At 44.4% G+C, this 22,276-nt stretch overlaps 1 protein-coding gene across 3 annotated transcripts in view; it reads right to left on the bottom strand.

Annotated features, from left to right (window-relative positions):
* Positions 1 to 22,276, bottom strand: part of TBC1D12 (TBC1 domain family member 12) — a 684,903-nt gene that overhangs the window by 495,426 nt on the left and 167,201 nt on the right. The gene's annotated exons all lie outside the window — the stretch shown is intronic.

The raw sequence follows: 22,276 nt of genomic DNA, 5'->3' as shown, positions 1-22,276 counted from the left end.
CTTAGCGACTTGAGGTGGGGCATGAACCAAGCGTTTAAATGGGCTTCCTGTTTAGCTTTGCGTAGTTTGGCTGGAGCAGCTGTGTCTAGTGCTTTGGTCATAGCATCATTGAAAGTATTTACCAAGGTGTCCGGGTTGTTACTTTCCAATCCAGATATGGCTGGAAGGAGGAGAGGGATAATGTTTTCCGCAGTCATGTCCTTCTTACTTCTGGTTAGGAGGGGGGGGGGGCATGTTGTTAGTTTTAGGGCTAAGGAGATCCAAGGTGGCAGAGAAGGTTATTAGATAGTGATCCGTCCACGTTTGTGGAACAATATCGGTGATACTGATGTTGCAGTTCAGTTCTGATACCCAATCGAGGGTCCTTCCTTTGATGTGGGTGGGGGAGAGGATTTTTTGATCAAGGCCGTGGTCCTTGAGCAGGGCTGCAACTGACTCTGCATGTTTATCGTTAGTTTCATTAAAGCCGAGGTTAAAGTCTCCCAGAAGTAGGGTTTGGGAGTGGTCTTTGGTATTGTTTGCTATAAGGCTGGTTAGATCATCCTCAAAGGTGCCTAGAGGCCCTGGGGGTCTATATATTAAGTGGATTGAGAGCGTGGGGCAGATGAAACATTGATGAGTGGGGCAGATGAAACATTTTATCATACCTCATTTCCATACATTTAAGTTTCCCATGTCATGCTCCTAGTACATCACTTGTTTTTACTACTCGACTAGTCACACTATATGGGTCACAACTAACACCTCACACGCCAATGAAAAAATAGATCTCAATTTAGAAGCAGTTGGCAGGAGCACCAACGAGCTGGGCCACTTAGAACCGGATTTCAGTAAGACTGAAGACAATTTTGACTGTCTCAATGACTCATCATGAGGACTAAATGACCTGTACTGATATGGGCTCGACTCCGCTGACATTGCTGCAAACACAAACTGGCTCCATTTTAGGCACAAAAAAATTATGCATCACAAAAACACAAGCACTACTGTCAAGTGTTAGCGGCCGATTTAGCACATCATTTATAAATGTACTCTTTATGAATTAGACTTTAAGTCCAAGGTAGACAACATGCTAGAATTAGAATTTCAGCTACAGCTGTGTGCAAGTGGCTGCCATTGAGTGAATGAACCAAAAAGAGTGCAATTTAGCAAATATCGTTCCAGTCCACGAGAGTCAGCAAATAAGCATCGAGAGCATAAGTGATTTCGATGACCTGTAACATAACACTGGCAAACACGAACAGTAGACGACTTTATGTTAGTTTTGGAGGACAAAACAGGAGCAAGTACATGGAAAAAGGGGGTTGAGCGGCCCACCTTCCACTTGGGCTTCCATCACCGACTCCTCTACTTACAGGCTGAGGCGAGTTCAGCACACCTAGCGGTCAGCGAGCAAGTCATGGAGAGCCGGTAGGAAGGCAGTCTACTGGCGCCCAAGGAAGCCTGACTCCAATTCTTTGAAAGCAGGCAGGCGCCCTCTTGGCCAGCAGCACCAATAAGTATTCTACCAGTCGTGTAGCTGGGGCTTGGCCGAAAGGCGTGAAAGAGCAGAGTGATGATCGATAGAACAGTGCATAGGTTACGTTAGGAGCATTTGTAGCACGCAGGTACACCAAAAGGCATCTGGGTGCGGGAATGACACAAAGACAACAATAACAGATCAGAGCTTAAAATAACAGTGTTGAAGTGGCGGCAGAATTGCAAATGGTTCTGTGTAGGTCTCAAGCTAGCAGGGAGATCATTCCAGAGCTTAGTAGCAGCCACTGAAAAAGCCTGGCCTCCCCCACCCGGCACAAACCAAACTTCGGAACCGCAACCAAACAATCGTTGCTCGAGCAGAGAACCCTGCCAGGGAACTAGACCCCTTCAGCAGGCATGGCACTGACAAATTTGGATCTCTCCAGAAATACCAGAAAAAAAAGGACCAAGGTGTCACACTTTCCATAACAATCGTTTTTTCTCAAAACTAAAGGGGCTGCCTTAAAATGGTGTCCAGATAAGAACAGGAATAAGTCGGTAGATCTAAAGGTTACAAAAATCTCCCTTCATAACTTGAATATGGTGCAAATATACATTTCAACATACGGTTGAATACAAGAAGGGAATTAAAAGTTTGGTCGAAGTCATAGTGAAATATTCATTTTGTAACTGGCTGCTTCCACACAACTTCACATACAAATGGCCTGCTTAATGCACATGCAGATGCAGATTTGAATACTTACGTTGCCTCACTAACTAAAATAAAATGTGCCATCCTTTGCATTCATGCACTAGTTTAATATAATAATGGCTTGCAGCAGTGAGTTTGGGGTATTCAGGGAGAATCTCACTGCGACTGAGTTTTAGACCAATTAATCTAATTACAGAGTATTTTGCATGGGGAGTATCATAGGAGTGAGACCCCTCCTCCATAAAAAGGTAAAGACTCCAATGACACTGCCTAAGAATGCGCCATTCATTTTTATTATTCTTATTCATGCCCTTCGGTTTACACGCATTTCAGTCTTGGGGCCTTTTTCAAAACCGAATATAAGCTGAATAATCATATATTGCGCAACAAATGCACATGTGTGCGAGACAGACAAAAAAGAGGGTTGGAGCAGGGGAGGATTATTAGGTTTTGAAAATTGGAAATCAAATATAAATAGAGAAGATAAAATAAGGGAAAAAGAAACAGAATGGGAAACAAAATGAAAAAGAGAAAAGAAAAATATATTTTAAGTATCATGACCAATGAAATTGAATTAGACATGTAACAAATGTTTTATGCATTGATCACCAACCTTAAGGCTGGAATCTAGACATGCATTACTCAAAATATGGTACTTACCCCAAGAATTTGTACATTTGCTTCTTGCAATTGGGTAATGTAATTGTCAACGACAATTCCAGATGTTTCCCTTGATCATTTTATACAAATAAACATAATGTACCAACTATGCATATTTTGAGTGATTCATTGTATGACCCTTTCACTTTTCCAATTCCACTGAAAACACCCTATGGTGGTATGCCGTGAAATATCCGTTGACATTTTCAATTAACTCCATAGCGCAAAGGTTAAACTCTTGTATTCTCCCAAGTACAGCTCTCACTCACAATAACACAAACCATGCCATAAGGGAACACTCTAGAGCTGTCAAAACAAAGAAATAGCAGAAATGAAATTGCCCGAAGCAACGAAGGAAAACAACTACCACAAAATGCCCAATATTTTAAAGGATTATCAAGACGAGGTCAAACTTCGCAAAATGAGGAAATATTTCTGTGACAATCGTCACTACAGGGAGGACCGCGAGTACACGTTTCACAGCAAATATGATCAGAAATTGTCAAACGCTTCAAGCGGTAACAACCCTAACACAGGTAGTTCGGATATTGAATCGGACCACGAAGGTGGTGCTTCAGGAGAGAATACCATGGCTATTCCGAACAAAGGATATATGAACTAGATTAGGAGATTTAATGAAAGCAATAAAAATACTCCGATAAAACAGGTCTGTTTTCTATTGCCACCGTGCCTACCCACAAGTATTTCAAACACAGGAGGAGAGGAAGGGGGCGGGAGGGGGGTGCAACGGAACAGACCAATGTTCGCAGCAGACCCAAGCAAATGCATAACGAGAGCGAGCGCCAAAAGGAGGAACCAGCAGATGAATTTGTACAACTTGGTTGTCAACCTATCTAAACAGACTCTCACTAGTGAATAACGGAGTGTTCTCAAGAGAGGTTTATCATTTGCGCCTACTGAACGGGGCCCCTAGGGGTCCCTCGTGCTATGGAAACAAGGCAATGACCATACACGAAAAGATGCACCAGACACGAGTTTTCAAATTCCCAATGCTAGGGTTTATTGCAAGCAAAAGATAGTATCAATTGGCCAATTCTGATCTCACGCCCCGCGACGTGAGTTTCCTAGACCTCGAGGGACGCATATATACAAAATGCATATCATACAATCAGCAAAGTCATGTTCAACACCCCTCTGTATTAAGTTCCTTTGAACTCGGGATGACGATGGACATATCCGATGAGTATGACAATTATAATGCTTTCGATGTCTATTCTAGTAACAATGTGCAATTTAGAGAGTGTGGAGGCATCTTTTAGAACACGGTGGTTCTGTTCTTGGAAGCAATCTGTACACAGGGGAAGAGCCACATTCCAAGCTTTGCTATCTATGAGGTACTATTCGTGTCCTGGGAGCCGACATGTTCTAAAGGGTTTTGCGAAGGGGGGCTGTAAGAGAAGCATAATTCAAGCCTTTAACTGTATTATTCTAACATTCTACCATCGTACGAGACTGGCTGGCAGCTGTGAAGTGATTAAATGCCCTGCAGCTTCCTCCCAAGGCTACAGAGAGGGAGCGTGGGCATTGCTCTCTGGGCTACTCATGAGGAGTTTCAGCAAACTCTTCATTCCCGCGACCTTGTCCTTTCATATTCAGACAACAATGTTAACAGTTGAGCAGAGTAAGCAGAATATGCAAGAATTGCAAGCTGCAAAGCAGTTTTTAGACAAAAAGCAATGAGCAATGGTTAACAAGCAAAATGGCGATTCTTGCTACATTTAAAATGGCTGCTCGTCGGTCAAGCATAGCAGTTTATATTTCTATAATTTGGTGCATAAGACGGTTGGCCCACGGCCATCAAGTTACGTCTATCATTCAAATGAAGGTATTCATTTTTCCAGATTGACAACCCCTCCTTTTGGCCGTGGGCCAAACGTCTTATTTATTCATTGTATCCTCCTCTTCAGAGGAGGACTCTGGGGTATCTACATCTGAATCATCTCCATCATTAATGTCTATCGCCATGAATTGTTTTACTATTTTTGTTTCCTCAGTGTCTGTTATTCCGGCCATGCGTTTGTTTTCCTCTCAACACTATGTGCATACATCCCTTAGTACATCCATCAGTTATTTCAGTGCATATTATTGGTAAGCATTGTATGCAACAGCAGCATGTTATGAATATCCTGAGTACCATCATTAGTATCGAAATTAACTTCCATCCCCAAGACCACAATAATCCCCATAACCAGGATTCTATCCCCCAACCCTCTGCTTCAGTAGAGAGTGTGGAACTTAGGACATGTAATTTCCGGATCGCTTTAACTATCGTAGGGGAGTAGTCATCTCTAATATTCAATATTGGATGATATCAATGATCCACGATCAACTAATATTATATCGAGAGCCATCCTGTTTTGGAGTGCCATCAGTCTTATTCCTTTTTCTTCTAACGTCATATTCAATAAAATATCCGTTGTGGAATCTATTGTTTTTTGTAATATTCCAGACAGTTTTCTTATATTGGAAGAGTTTTCTATTTGGGACAAGAACGGTATAAATGATTTGGCTATATCCATTACTATCATTCCATCCTCACTACTCCTTTGAGTTCTACCTTTTGTTCGTCTGGCTACTTCTGCTGTCCCCAAGAGGAACACTCCTGGAAACAGTAGACCTAGGTAGCATGTACCTCCCCAGTTCCTAGGTAACCATGGATATGCTTTTTCTCCACATATAAAATAAACAGGGTCTCCCACGTAGACAGGTTCTATTTCATGTTTTAAAACCACTGTGTTCAGGCATTTGCTAAACGTTCCTACTTTATAGGAACCCTTTTTCTGTAGACATAGGGGAGCAGTTTTGGGGCTGTGATCCACTGTATAGGCAGGGGGCACAGCATCTTTGTTCCATTCATCCCTCATCCGAAATGTCATTACTGATGTTCTTTCTGCAGCCATCCTGGGAATCTTTTGGCATGTGTCGCATGGATCCATGCCTTCCGTCCGTCCACTCAGATGGCCGTCTGTGTTGCCAAAAGTACTTGATGGGGGCCGCGCCACCTGGGTGCTAGTGCTGTCTTCCTTTCAAAGTTTTTGATTAGCACCCAGCTCCCAGGCTCCAGTGAGTGCCCTGGTCCTGTATATCGCATCGGCAACGCCTCCTGCACCTGCTGATGAATCAAATGCAACTTTTGTATTAAAAGTCCACAGTAAGTGCTTAACATTGGATGCTCGACCTCACATAATCTCTTGGGCTGCAGGGCGCACCATACATTTGCTGGTCTCCCCATTATAATCTCATAGGGGGAGAGCCCAGTCTTCGCCTGCACAGACGTGCGCATACACAACAGCGCTAGGGGTAATGCATCCACCCAACTCCACTTGCTCCTATCTTTGACTTCAGGATTCCATTGCGTCTCTTCACAAACCCGGCAGAACTGGGATGCCTGGAACTGTGGAATCGCTTCTCTATTTGCAGACCTGCAGACATCTGTAGCACTACTGCGCCCACAAAGTGGGGGCCGTTGTCTGACCACAGGACACGAGGCAACCCAAACCGGGAGAAATACTCCTTCAGCAGTACTTTTGCTGTGGACATGGCAGTACAGTCTTTTAAAGGATATGCCTCCACCCGCTTGGTGAATGCACAGATTACCACTAACACGTACTTGTAGTTCTGGCACCTTTCCATTTCTATGAAATCAAAATGGACCAACTCAAACGGCATAGAGGGTGGGCCGAAACTACCTGCTGGAGTCACGGTTCCCTTTCCTACATTGTGTTGCAGGCACATGATACAATTCTGCACTAGCCTTTCTGCATTCTTTTTTATGTGCTCATTCTTCCATAATGTGGATAAATGCTGTACCATTTTCTTTGCGCAAATGTGGGTAGGGTTATGCGCCATTATAACCATTGCAGTTATGTAACAATTTGGCAACATCCAGTTCTTTGTTACCTTGTCCACCCAACATCCTTCCAAATCTAACTCAGCAGAGCCCTCAGCCCACCCCTGAATCTCTTTGGTCGTGGCCTCAGCCTGCATTTCTTTGACAGTGGCAACTCCATTCTCTATCATACAAGGTGCTTCCTCAGTCTGTACTGTCATCATTTTATTCCCCAAATCTGTGGCTGTTTGCTTCGCAATCCTGTATGCAAACGCGTTTCCCTCTCCCACTCTGCATGTTACTTTCTTATGCGCCTCGCACTTTACTATAGCTAGGCGCTTTGGAAACGTGAGCACAGACAACAATCGCACAAAGGCCCATGCTGAATCCTGGCTCCATGTGATGTCAAGAAACCCCTCACAGCCTAAAGTCGGCCAAAATTGTGAACCACGCCAAAGGCGTACTGGCTGTCAGTATAAATATTTACGTTCAGATTCTCAGAGAGTTCACAGGCTCGGGTCAGTGCTATTATTTCTGCGGCTTGTGCCGAATTGTAGGGGATCCTTCTGCTTTCTACAACTCTCTTTAGGGTAGTAATTGCATATGCAGCCGTTGCTGTGCCATCAGGTAATTTAAAACAAGAGCCATCGCAAAATAACTCCCCATCTGGCTCTTTTTGTAGGATATCGCTCAAATCAATCCTTCGCTTTGTTTCTTCTTCAGTGATCATTAAACAATCATGGGGTGGTGATTCATTGTCACCAATTTGTGCTATGGGCAGTGGCATTCATTCTGCAGGATTCAATGCACTACACCTCATAATTTGGATGTGGGGTGCAAACAAGATGAGCTCATATCTTGTCAGTCTAGCTGAGGTGAGGTGTTGCGTCTGCGTCCTATTTAATAGAACGTCTATAGCATGTGGCACCATTAGAATTAAAGTGTGCCCCAATACCATTCCTTCCGTTTGTTTCACTGACGCAGCAGCCGCTGCGACGGATCGCAAACATTGTGGTAGTGCGCACGCTACAGGGTCCAACGCACAAGAAAAATAGCCGCACGGCCCATTTCTTCCACCTTGTTCCTGTGTCAAAACCGCCAATGCACATCCTTCACTCTCACTCACAAATAGTCTGAAGATCTTTTTATAGTTGGGAGTGCCTAAAACTGGCACAGCACACAATGCAACTTTCAATTGCTCAAACGCTTTCTGACATTCCTCATCCCACTGTAAAGGCATCTCTGCATCCTTTTTAGTCAATTTTATCATCGGCTTCACAATCAACGCAAAATTACTGATCCACTGCCGACAATAAGAGGCCATGCCTATTACAGCTCTCACTCCTTTGAGTTTTCGGAATAGGCATGCTAGAAATACTTTCTATGCGTTCTGGTGTTAATCTTCTCCCTTCTTTCGAAAGTAGGTATCCCAAATAAGACACCTTTTGATTGTACTGGAATTTCTTCAAACTTGCCTTATGACTATGGGACGCTAAATGTGTCAAGAGTAATACAGTACTTTCTTTGCAGATCTCTTTCGTGTCAGCAGCTAATAACAAGTCATCTATGTACTGCAAGAGTACGCAACCTTCGGGTAGTTCTAGCATGTTTAGCTGTTCTTTTAGCGCTCTGCTGTAAATGCTCGGGCTTTCTGTATATCCTTGTGGAATGCGTGTGAATGTGAATGATCGACCTCCTAGAGTGAACGCGAACAGATATCTACTGCTCTTATCCACTGGGATGCTAAAGAATGGGTTCTTCAAATCGACTACACTAAAGTATTCTGCAGTGGCCGGTATCATTGTCAGTATTGTTGTGACATCTGGGACCAAAGGGAATTGTGGGTCTACCACTTTGTTTAATGCGCGCAGATCAATTATGAAACGATAGGGTACCTCATTGCCTCCTTTCTTGTAAACTGGAAGAATCGGGCTGTTGCACGTGCTACCTGCGATTTCCTCAACCACCCCCAATCTCACCAGGTCACTAACAATGCTTTTCAATCCCTTCTCACCGTCAACAGAAATTTTATACAGGGGAATTCGTTGTAGTGTTACACCTTCTTTCAGAGTTATTTTTGCTGGCTCTATTTTCAAGCATCCTACATCATTATCATGCATTGCCCACAGACAGGTTGGTACTCAACTCTTCTGGCAACTCTTTTGAAATAAATTCCGTCACTGGTGGATCGTGAGGCCACATCGTGAGGAACACCCCGTCTGCCGTACAATGTAGGACTGCCCCCAATTTTCTCAACAAATTCAATCCTAGTAAGTTCTCGTCATGATGCCTACCCCCGGAACACCAGGCCAGGCCCAGCACCCCCGGGAGCAGGCATCACGCCCCCGGGTAAAAGCCCAGCGGTCCTTTATAGGGGCTCTTTGGACTCTGTCCTGGCGCCATAGGCGCCAGGCTCATAAAGGGAAGTGTTTGGTGCACTTACCTGAAGCAGACCATGCTGCACACTCACCTGATGCAGACCATGCTGCATGAAGAACCAAGCCAAATGAGGCTTAGGAGGGACTATTTTTCTGAAGGAACTATTTTGTTACTTGGGTGGGGCTGTAGAAGAATACATACCTGGAACACACGTGCTTTGTGTTGTTCTGCATCCCAGCAGCTGAACGCTCACCGTGTCTGCTCCTGCACCTGGACTCCAGCCACGCCCGCCTCGAACCTGGAACACCTGTAAGGGAATAAGAGAAGAGAAAGGTGAAAACCAAGAACTATTTCAAACTTCTTACCTGCATCCGGAATCTTCACGCCAGCATTCCTGAAGGAAGACTTCCATTTAAAAGCACCGCGTTGCTCGCTGCAGCGCCGCGCTTCACTCACCTGTTCCCGAGACGCCGCCCGGCTCCATCGCGGCTCTCAATGCCGGTCCCCACATCTCTGCACCGCACCTAAGGGAGAGAAGAAGAGACAAGAGGTGAGCAAGGGAACACAAGAGGAAAGCCGGATTTTCAGCCATATTACTTACCGGCTATTCTTGGTGAGCCATTCCACATCTCGGGTCGGCGCCACATCTCTGGCAGGTACCGCACCCCGGCCCCTATGGGGAAAGGACAAAAGACATTACTGGGGAATTATAAAGACATTTAGAGGGGTCACCCTCATCATTGACTCACCTGATTTCACCCCGGCAATTTAACCCCTCAACGCATCGCCTTTGTTCTGCACCTGAAATAAAGGACAGAAAAAGACAACATAAAAGGCTCACACTTGAACTTTTGCATCTTCATACTTACGGCGTATCGCTCAGTAAAGTCAAGTGGATTTGCCAGCGCCATTCTGAAAACCAGTGAAGTAACTGGACAAACGCGCGCCCCTGCACCAGAAGCAGGATGGAGAGTTCATCCTTCCAAACCATAAGGTGAGCTTAAACCGGGGGTTTTGGAGGAAGTCAGAGGAGAATGAAAGGGAAAAGGGGGGAGCAAGCACATTATTCAGCAGACAGTTAATCCCCTTTCTCATCTGCAGAAGGATATTCCTACGGGCCAAACAAGCAGGATTTGGGGGTCCAGTTCAATCGGTGGTCCGAATTCTGCGCATCACGCTTGAAGAGGCCACAGCAACCCAGACCAGACCAGCGCCTCCGTGGGAACCAGGTGAGCGTTACAGTTCTCTCCACAATTTTCTGTCAAAAGAAATGGACACTGCTCCGTAAATGGTCCTATTGTAATTGGGACAGCTTCGGACATGGGGTTAATTACTGGTGCACCTGCGAACCCTACAGAAACATTCTTCTGCCCCGACAGTGGTATCTCCGGAACCAATTAGTGGTCTATCGAGCACTTCTGTGCCCCTGTATCTACAAGGAAATGGTGCTCCTTAATCCCGACTCTCATTTCTACGTAGGGTCCTCTCTGATTCTCGGGAATAGACACTGGTTCCGACCCCTGTCGTGGGCTGTCCTATCGCGAAAATAACACATCGTCCGATGTGTAGTCACCGCTACTGCTGTAATACATGTTTGGTTGTGTATCAAAAATATTCCCATTTCCCCCTCCTCGATGTCCTCCACTCTGATCATTTCTCAGTTGGCCTTGCCCGCCCTGATTTTGGTTCGAAACACTTTGGTTCAATGTCTGGTTCTGTTGTGCTTGGTTTTGGCCATATGATTGGGTTCGAGTACCTCCATTGGTATTTCCCTGCTGCCGCTGCATGTTACTTCTGCTTGGGCCGTTCGACCCCTGATGTCCTTTATGAGGCCTCTCTGACCAAACCCACCTCTATTCTGTAGGTGCAGGAATTGCGCTTGCCAGTGTCCTTCCTCCTTACAGTACGCACATTGATTTAATCCCAATGACACCCCAGGCATATTATTCAAATTTCCTCTGCCTTGTGCATTACCTCTATTGTATCCAATGACCTGCTGCAGTAACACCCTTGTTTTTAAATTTACTCTATCCTTCACCTCTCTCTCTTTCGCCACATTTACCCTGTTCTCGTAATATTGGGCTATGTGTAATATCTCACTCACCGGTTTTGCTGCCCAGGAACTTTCCGACGTCATTAACATATCTTGAATTGGCGATATTAGTCCCCTCACATATTTATCAACAAATAGCCTTTTCCCCCGAATCTGTGCTCACATCCTGCCCACTGAAGTCTGTGAATACTCCTTCACATCTATTGAAATAATCCGTTACTGGCTCATCCTTGCCCTGTACACATGTAGTTAATTCGTCCCACTGAATCCTTTTTTCTGGAATTATTTCCCTCAATCTCCACATTATCCGTTCTGGTAGCTCTGCCATGCGGGTTCCCGATTTTCCCCTACTTTTCTATTTTTATCCTCCAGTAGTAACTTCGCCCATGTGGCGCCAAAACCCCCCGCGCCATCTACCGTCCTCATCTGTTTCCATATATCTGCTGGCAAAATGGCTGGGAAAATCAAATCTATATCGCTCATAGTAAGCACTGCTGATCTCAGGGTTGACTCTACTTCCTTGTAGAACCCTGCTGGATTCTTTCTTATATCGGGAATTGTCTGTTTTATAGTATTCACCTCTTGCCTGGAAAAGGGGACATGCACATACTGGGCGGTGAAATGGGCTGGTGTTACCTGCGCGCCTACTGTTCCCGTCGCAGGGATCTCTACTTTTGGTACAAACGTGGGCGGGGCCTCTCTCATTGGAAATGCCCCACTCACGATCCCTCCCCCTTCTCTTAGGTTCAATAGTATTCCTAAGTCCAGTGATAGGCCCGTTTCTCCTGTACTTCGCTCGAATGCTCTCCTGTATACCGCTAGTATCTCAGGTGGGCTGGCCTTATTATTTTTTATATCCTTCTCCATCAAATGTTCAGCCATCGATTGCAGTGCCTTTCTTTTCATTGGTATGGAATATTCATCAAATATATCATGTATAACCATTGTTGGAATACTAGGGTTTGATATCCATTTTACCGCTTCTCTCCGCTTCTCGTATACATACTTTCAATTTCTCGCCCTTCTGTACAGATGACATTGAATGTCTCCGCTCTATGTATGATTCTACCGTCCCTCTCCCCTCTCTTCTAATCTCCCAACCCCTGTCCCCAGGCGCAGCAAACATTTCGGCATATTCATTATCCAACTCATTTTTAAGATCAAAAAGTCTATCCACATGTTCCTTCACTTCTTCATCTTTTATTCTACAACATGCTAGTTGGTTCAAATCTAACAATCGTTGTGGTGGTAATTTGTCAAGCAACTTTTTCCATTCTCCCACCAAAAATGTTCCCATGCATTCCAACACTACCTGTCTCTCGTCTCTTCTTCGGTACCCATACAATGAGGCCAATGCTGCCGTCTCATCATTTCCTTATATGTACATTTCTGCCTCTTGCCGTAATTCAATCTTTCTCTCTCTGCTGATTGCGCTTCGAGTTACCCATCCAAATCCTGTTCCTTCAGCCCCGCCTCTCGCCTCCCCAGTCTCAATTTCGACTTCGGGAGGGGCAGATGGTGCTGAATCTGTCTCTAGAGCGGGTGGTGCGGACGGGACAAGTGACACAGGTGGCATCTGTGAAGGGCCTTGCTGGGTGCTGGGAAATTGTGTGTCCGCGGTATGCGCTTGGGGGAGTGCTTGTGCTGTGGGCGGGGCTTGGGTTAACGCTTGCATGAGGGGGAAGTGCTCGGGCTGCGGGAGGGGGTTTGAGAGCTACTGGTTGGACCCGCGCAGTCACTGCTGGCGTGTTTGGTTTTGACTCTGGTTTTGGGCCTCGACCTGTGTTAGTTAACAAATGTTCCATTAATTCATCTGCTATGTGTAGTTCCCGCTGCAGGCATATTCTGTCTATGTTCATCTGGTCCCGTCACCCTTCCCGTCTTAGACTCTCCGTCCACTCCTCCTCTTCCTTCTCTTCTGCTATCTCAAGCTTCGTTTTGTGCCTATGCGCATGCTTCTCTCTACTCCTTAGTCGGAGCATCGCTTCCCTCCTCCAATCTTTGACGGTCTCAAAAGCTGCAGGTCGCGCTTTCTTTCTAATCAGCACCCTCTCTAGGTTATCTATTCTCCCCATCTCAAAACTACCATTGATCGGCCACTGATGGTCGGGTTGCTTTCTAGTTTGCCTATGCCAAATTTCACAAAATATTATCGCACCCACACCATATTTCGCATACATATCATAAGCCGGCGTTCCCCCAGGCGGTGCACTTTGGCCATATTCCAAGGACTGTCCACCGCAGCTGAAAAGCCCAGCTAAAGTGGACAGTACTCCAGGCATGTTTCTTTAACCTTCCCCTTGGTTAGCCACTTTTACCTGAACGTTTGAGTTTGCAAAATCAACACTCTACCAAAAATCAGGTTTCTCTTTGAATCGGGGAATGACTCACCTGATAAAACAAGTCGCCTGTTCTAACGCAACCTCTCCCCACGTCGTGTCTGCGCTTCTCTGGCTTCTGCCTCGTCTCAGGACCCTCGCCTCCTTTGCCCTCTGGCCCGGTACGTCGATCAGGGATCAGATGTGTGCAGATCTGCGGAAGGAATCTCTCCTCTCTTCTACAAGGCGCCCCGTACACTTCTTGATCCCGGCTCGACCGTCCCGTCCTTGCCGTTCTTCCACCTTTACTCCGTTACAACGTATACGATGAGGCAAGTGGGGGAGGGTCCCTATTCGGGCGCCATCTTGAAAGGGGCCCCTAGGGGTCCCTCGTGCTATGGAAACAAAGCAATGACCATACACGAAAATATGCGCCAGGCACAAGGTTTCAAATTCCCAATGCTAGGGTTTATTGCAATCAATTGGCCAATTCTGATCTCACGCCCCGCGACGTGAGTTACCTAGACCTCGAGGGACGCAAGAGAGCGAATTACGTACATCATTTACATATATACAAAATGCATATCATACAATCAGCAAAGTCATGTTCAACACCCCTCTGTATTAAGATCCTTTGAACTCGGGATGACGATGGACATATCTGACTAGCATGACGATTATAATGCTTTCGATGTCTATTCTAGTGACAATGTGCAATTTAGAAAGTGCGGAGGCATCTTTTAGAACACGGTGGTTCTGTTCTTGGAAGCAATCTGTACACGGGGGAAGAGCCACATTCCAAGCTTTGCTATCTATGAGGTACTATTCGTGTCCTGGGAGCCGACACGTTCTAAAGGGTTTTGCGAAGGGGGGCCGTAAGAGAAGCATAATTCAAGCCTTTAACTGTATTATTCTAACATTCTACCATCGTACGAGACTGGCTGGCAGCTGTGAAGTGATTAAATGCCCTGCAGCTTCCTCCCAAGGCTACAGAGAGGGAGCGTGGGCATTGCTCTCTGGGCTACTCATGAGGAGTTTCAGCAAACTCTTCAGTCCCGCGACCTTGTCCTTTCATATTCAGACAACAATGTTAACAGTTGAGCAGAGTAAGCAGAATTCACAAGAATTGCAAGCTGCAAAGCAGTTTTTAGACAGAAAGCAATGCGCAATGGTTAACAAGCAAAATGGTGATTCTTGCTACATTTAAAATGGCCGCTCGTCGGTCAAGCATAGCAGTTTATATTCCTATAATTTGGTGCATAAGACGGTTGGCCCACGGCCATCAAGTTACGTCTATCATTCAAATGAAGGGTATTAATTTTTCCAGATTGACACTACAATTTCTCTCGATCCAATGGGTATCCGAATTGATCTGTTTAAGTTCATTTTGAATTATTCATTCAACCGTACTGACCATAACAGTCATTGAGAACACCTTTTTGTTAAGATCTCATGATGAAAATGAAGACTTTGAGATGAGAAATCTACTACGAGACTTAAGAATTTCACCAACCAATATCCAGTTCTAGGAACTCGAACCCAAATGAAAATTCATGCCACAACTAGCTCAGGATTACATCAGATACATTTTGGAAAGTAGTTACAAAGCATAAACAAGGAACGGTTCGACCTTACAAGAGACAATATTAAACCATTCAAAAGGGACTAATCTCACCCCACAAAAAAGACTGGCACTGTAGGTCTTAAAGAATGATGCATCAATTGTTATCAAGGAGGCAGATACGGGAGGGTAACAATCATAATGGACAGAGAACTATATTCTAATGGCAATGCAGCATTTGAACACCCCCGGCTGCTACAAGGTACTTCAATAAATTCCTAGGACCGATTTGGTGAACCACCTAGCCAAATTGATCACCAAATGGCACAGGCAGGGTCTTGTAACCTAAGCAGAAAAGGTGTTCCTGACCATCAAATAACCAACACTTCCTATGTATTTTTTGCCCAAAGTTCATAAGGCGTTTGACAACACCAGAAGCGAAACCCATTTAGAGCAGGATTGGCTGGACAACAGAACCATTATCAGAGTACATGGATTCCATGTTAAGACCTCATGTTACACAACTTAAATCATATTTGAAGGACACAACCAGTGTACTAAATATCATTAAGGAATACCAAAGTTATAATGAATATCTGCTGGCTACACTTGACATTGAGCGCTTTACACATTAAGCATGAACTGGCATTTATTTATTTATTTTATTCAGATTTGTAGAGCGCGCGTCAGCCCGGGGGCATTGTGGCGCTTGTTACAGACATACCTTTGTTGCATATAATACAATATTGACATAAGTACATTACAGTGGCAAATATGAAATTTGTACAGATTGCAATGCAGTATATTTACATGGGTTTGCGAAGGTCACTTATTATTGTGCATGGAAAGAGGTCTTCAGTTTCCTGCGAAAAATCGGTAGTGAGTTTTCCGCTCTAATGTCTGCAGGAAGAGCGTTCCAGGTCTTGGCGGCAATGTAGGGGAAGCTAAGGCCACCGCCTTTCGCTTTTTTGATGCATGGGATGCAGAGTAAGTTGGTGTATTGCGTCCTTATGGGACGGGAGGAGGAGGGTTTGGAAATGGTCTCTGATAGATAGGACGGGGTGGTGAGAGAGAGGCATTTGTGAGTGAGGGTGAGGATTTTGAGTGTGATCCGCTCTTTGACCGGGAGCCATTGGGCTGAGTGTCTGGCATGGGAGATATGCTCTCTTCTTGGGATGCTAAGAGCAGTCCGGAGGGCGTTGTTCTGTGTGACTTGGAGTCTGTTCAGATTTTTTGCTGATGTGCCCGCTAGAAGGGCATTGCAGTAGTCCAGCTTGGCTCCAATGGTTGCTCTGGCTAGGGAGAGGCAGTTAGGTTTGGAGAGGTATGGCTTGATGGCGTTTATGAGTTTAATGGTATGCGCAGAAGAGGAGGTGATTGCGCTGACTTGTCTGGTCATGGATGGAGAGGAGTCTATGTATACCCCCAGTGTCTTTATAGCTGTGGAGACAGGGATGACGGAGTTGTCAATGGATAAGTTAGCGTACAGTGTGTCCAGTTTGTCTAGGGTGCTCTATTGACCTAGTATGATTTCATTCTTGTCCCCATTGAGGCAGCGGCCATTGACTGCCATCCGGGCTTGGATGATGGAGTAGATCGAATGGAGTTCCTTAGCGCCTTCGTGGTATGAGCCTGAGAGGGGTAGAAGTACTTGCGTGTCGTCCACGTAGTTCGTGTAAGTGATACCGTATGAGTCGAGTTTGTCAAAAAGAGGTTTGGTGAACAGGTTGTAAAGTGTGGGTGCAGTGCAGGATCCTTGAGGGACCCCGTAGTGGATTGTCGTGGGAGTGGCGTTGGCAATGTCCGAGAAGACTTTCATGGCTCTACCCTCCAGGAAGGAGGTGACCCATAGAGCAGATTCTTTAGAAAAGTTGGCCGAGTTTGTGAATTGTTAGGTGAGGGTCTTGTGGTCAACCAGATCAAAAGCTGCTGAGAGATCTAGAAGGAGCAAAAGAGCTGGCTTGCCCTTGTCCATGATTTGGGTGATCTGACTCTTCAGATCCACCAGGGCTGTTTCTGTGCCGTGTCCTTTCCGGAAGCCTGATTGCCTAGTCCCGAGGATGGAGTGGGTTTCCAGAAAGTGCTGGATTTGGCAATGTGCGGCTTTGTCCAGTAATTTCAGGAGAAAGGGCACTGGGCACTGTGGTTATTGGTCTGTAGTTGTTGGGTTGTAGGGGTCGAGGGAATTTTTTTTTTTTTTTTTTAGGAGCAGCCAGACCCAAGCCTCTTTGAGGCTAGCGGGGATAATACCGGTTTTAAAAGACGCATTGATAAAAGCCGTAAAGAGCGGCGCAAAGCAGTCTGCGCAGTCTTTGACGAGTTTTGGTGGGCAAATATCGTCTTTGCAGGGGGAGGGTTTGAGTTTTTTTAGTAGATTGATAACTTCTGTTTCAGTGACGTCCCTGAAAGAGAAGTCAGGTATGGTGGGCTTGTGCGAGAAGGGCGGGGCTTTAGTAGGCTTGGTACCTGTTTGTTGAGGCAATGCTTTGGAGTGGTCTTTTCCTTTGGAGAAGGTCAATTTTGTGTAGCATGGCAGCTTGAATTCTGGTACACCAGGCTTCATCTTTGATTATTTCATCTGGTGTATTGGGGGTGCAGGAGGGGGGAGGCAAAGTGGGGGAGTGGGGGAGAGTAGCTCGTTAAAAATGGCGAAAATCTCTTTAGAGTGCGATTTGGTATTAGAGATTTGTGTGTTGAAGGCGTTGGCTTTGGCAGCAGTGATGGCTGTTTTATATTGGTTGGAGATTACGTTGAAATCATTTTTGGTGCTGCTGCAAGGGTTGGATTGCCAGTTTTTTAGAGCTGCTCTTTTGTGGGAACGCATCGAGTGCAGTTCTTCAGTGAAAGTGAACCAGGAGTTGGTGTGTAGCGATTTCTTTTCTTTTTTCCATTCGAGTGGTGCTATTTCATTTATGGCATTAGTGACTACATCTTTGTAGATGTCGGCCAGAATATTGGGATCATTAGCAAAAGGGGGTGCTAGTTTGGGGGTGTTAAGGTAGGGGCGCAGATTGTTCTCTGAGTTTTTTAGAACTTCTGACTTGTGCAGCGATAGCATGGGTCAGAGTTGTGTGGTTTTGGGTGATTGGAATTGAAAATTCGATGCAGTTGTGGTCGGTCCATGGCAGAGGTGAGTTAGAGGTGATAGTGGAGAGACAGTTATGGTCTGCGATCCAGTCTAGGGTGCGGCCTTTGGCGTGGGTGGGACTTTCAATTTTTTGGGTGAAGCCTAGGTCATTAATTTCTTTGGAGAAGGCGACTGCAGATTTGTCTTTAGTATCATTGTATCCCAGGTTAAGATCTCCTAGAAGAAGGGTTTTGGTGGAGCTCTTGATGTTATTGCTGAGGATGCGGATGATGTTTTCCTGAGGGTCCGGGGTGAGGCCTGGGAGGCGATATAGTAGGTGAATGTTGATAGTGCTGTTGGGTGACAGAGTGAGTTTGGTCAATAAGAGGTCAGAGTTGTTGTTCGAGGAGTGACTAACAAGTCAGAGCTGGAGGTTCTCCTTGTATATGATGGCTACTCCGCCTCCTATTCGTTCAGGTCTGTCATGTCTGAGTATGGTGAAGCCAGGTGGTAGTGCAAGTGCGACGGCGGGGCCTGGTGCTTCGTGTTACCATGTTTCTGTGATGGCTAGTAGGTCGATGTTATTGTTGGTTATGAGGTCATAAATATCAGATGCATGAGCTGGGAGGGTGCGGACATTGAGGAGGGCACATTTGATGTGAGGTGTGTGTGGTTTGTTTGTAGAGGTGCGGGTGGTGGGCGTAACGGATATATTATATACTTAAAACCATCCAATATGTATTCAAAGGCAGCTCAGCCTCACACTACCATCATGTGAACATGTTACTAGAAATGCTGGATGCCACACTAGTTGACAAAAAAAATTCATATTCAATGACAACTATTAGCAGCAAGATCAGGGTGTGGCAATGGGCAAGAAGTAGGCGCTGGCACTGGGCAACCTCTTTATGGGGTTATTTGAAGACACAGTTATCTACCCAAATCCTCAATAGTGTAAACCAGTAATGCTGTGGGTGAGATACATTGATGATATTCTAATGATCTGGAAGGGAAATACTCAGCAGCTTGATGAATTCATCAATCATATCAACACCAACCATTTTGGTATTTCGTTTACTGGGACACAGTCCAAAGGAGATTAGTTTTCTTGATCTTGAAATGTATGTATTTGGCAACGAATTGAGAACCAGGACTTTTAGGAAACCGGCAGAGGTGAACTCTACTTTGTATGCAACGATTCGCCACCATGATGCAGTGGTGCAGAATATACCTGTGGGTGAATTTGTCGGGGCAAGACGGCACTGTAAAGATCAGAGCATGTTTGAGAGAGAATGGGATTTATTAACAAAATCAATTTCGTGAGAGGTTACGCCAAGACATGTACAAGCGGCACTTGACAAAGCCAAGGTATGAACAGGGAAGACACGTTGGAACAAAGAAACAAGAAGGATCAAAAGACAAACTATTGACATCAAATTTATAACAAAATACTGCCAAAATCATTTTAAGATTAGAAAAATATTCAACAAACATTGGCATCTGCTACTACTGGACAAAGACTTAACAGGGCATTTGGGAAATAAACCTAATATTGTTTTCAAGAAAGCTAAAACGTTGAGAAACAGTCTCAGTCCATCTTTTTTACCTAGCATAGTGAAGGAAGCAAACGTCACTTGGTTAAACCCAAAGAGGAAGTGACAGACACTGTCAAACAACATTTGTTGTCTACGCAATCACCTGTGTGTGTGGAAAGATTTACATTGGCAGCACGATACAAACTCTTCGAGCCAGGAAAAGGGAACACATTTCATCTAGCAACAGAAAGGATCCTAGAATCTCACTATCAATACATTGGCAAAGCAATCATCAAATGGAGAACAAAAACAATATCAGGTTCACTGGTCCAAAAAGAATATCACTGAACAAAAGAGGGGGCAACAAGGAAAGACTCCTTGAACAAACGGAAGCTAGAGTAATTTGCCATTTTAGGGCAACAGAAAACGGTTTGAATTTCAACCACAAAATGCATTCATTTCTATAAGGGACATGACAAAATGGACACCGATTTACGAATGGGTTTTTGCTAAATGTTGCAGACAGTGATATGGGGTAGGTCAAATGTACTAACGGCTTAAATTACTGTATATTTTCTAATTGTGCCACCATCAGGATTATCAGATCTTAGACAACTGTTGAAATGGGACTGTACATAAAACTCCAATTGTGTAGTTGGTATGACATTTCACGTTCTACTCTTATTGGGGGTTTTCTATTTACAGTTCTATGATGTGTGATACATGATCCTATACGGAAGTTGATGTGACAGATTATGTTCTACCTCACTTCTTTCATACTTTTCTTCACAGTTAGAAGTTTGTTTTTTTCATTGAGAGGGAAACGTGACGTTTGTCGGATCAGTGCATTTAATCTGTTACATATCACATACACAACAGACATTTACTGGTCAGTTCAAACCATTTACACAAGTATTTATATACAGTCAAATATTCATACGGCTGAGGGTCTAAACATGCAAACACATATAAATTAGGCAATCTGTTTTAAGGAAATCAAGCAGCTAACATGAATATAAAACAGTTGAATTTAAGTGACCAATAAAATCCCCTGCTTTTTGGTACGCTCGAAAAATGGGCAGGGCGTAAGGTAGTCAGAATTCTATAAAAAAGTATCCAAAATGGCGGCCGCGATTCTTACAGTGATCGCTGTCGCGAGGAGAACTTAGCTCTGTGAATTAAGGTGAGTGGAGGGCCTGCTAGCACCATCATTCAGTGTGTGAATCTCGTGAAATCGAAGATATTTATACCTAATCCAGTGCAGCAAAATCGAATGCTGTCAAACATTATATTGAGTGTTTGCAAAAGTCCTTTTTTCCTTACTTATTGGGAGCCACTAGGAATCACTGGGCTGACCAGGATTAACACTTTAACCTACAAGACATTATTAATCATGAGGGACTTCAATTACAATTTCAGGTTTGTGTCATTGTGAGTGAGAGCTGTACTTGGGAGAATACAAGAGTTTAACCTTGGCACTATGGAGTGAATTTAAAATTTCAACAGGGATATTTCACAGCATACCACCATAGGGTGTTTTCAATGGAATTGGAAAAGTGAAAGGGCATACAATTAAATCACTCAAAATACGTGTAGTTGGTACATTAGGAGTATGTTCATAGAATGATCAAGGGATTAACCCGGAATTGTCGTATCGTCGAAAATTACATTACCCAATTGCAAGAAGCAAATGTACATAGTCTTGGGGGTGAGCACCATATTTTCAGTAATGAATGTCTAGATTCCAGCCTTAAGGTTGGCGATTGATCAATGCAACATTTGTGTTACATGTCTAATTCAATTTCATTGGCCCTGATACTTAAAATATATTCTTTTCCCTTTTTCATTTTGTTTCCCCATTCCCCATTCTGCCTAGTCTGTGGCCAATAGACATATGAATATAATCATCTGTACATGTCAAAAAAGTGAGGAAGAAAACAAAGTCTTTCAGAGCCATATCCTCTCTGCACGATTCCAATGGCAGAAATAAAGACGTGTCGGTGGAAAGACAATATTGTACACCAATCTTTCTTACATACATCTACATTGGCCAAACAGGAAGTGCCTGGCACTTCTCTCAATTCCCCCTCGCACAATCTGAATGACAGGGCCTAGTAAGATAGTTTGTTTTTGTCCTCCCTTGTCTTGTCACGCATAGAAACAATTGTGTACAGGCACCTTATAAATGACTTCGCATATGAAATACTTCAAATAATCTTTCAGGACTTCTGTTCATGTACAACCCGGTGGTGACTGCATTGTTCCCTGAAAAATGGTGTGCTACTGATCATCTCGCTGGGGTTAGGGGAGCAAAACACTATTTTTAAACCACCACAGGACGCATCTCGAACCATTATTTATTATAATGCTACAAGATAAAGGGACTCTGTTCAATTAATTTAAAAAACATTGATTAGTTGAAAGCAATTTGTTTTTCATAAAACCTTCAAAACACTGCAACAAACTTTAATGTTCTAATAATCACACCTCTCTATTAAGTCTCAACATCCATTAAGCACCAATTAATATTTCACAATCATGATTATTAAGTACAATTATTCATCCCTCTCCACCGAATCAGCCTTGTCCAAACATTCTCACTATTTAACATCTCTACACCGTGCGCACATTTTCCAAATAAGTAAACATTTTACCAAACCGCTACGAAGGTCACCAAAATGGG

This window comes from Ambystoma mexicanum, chromosome 8, assembly GCF_040938575.1.
Source record: "Ambystoma mexicanum isolate Mex_15411 chromosome 8, UKY_AmexF1_1, whole genome shotgun sequence".
NCBI classification, from domain to species: Eukaryota; Metazoa; Chordata; class Amphibia; order Caudata; family Ambystomatidae; genus Ambystoma; species Ambystoma mexicanum.
This window is presented reverse-complemented; position numbering and strand designations above follow the sequence as displayed.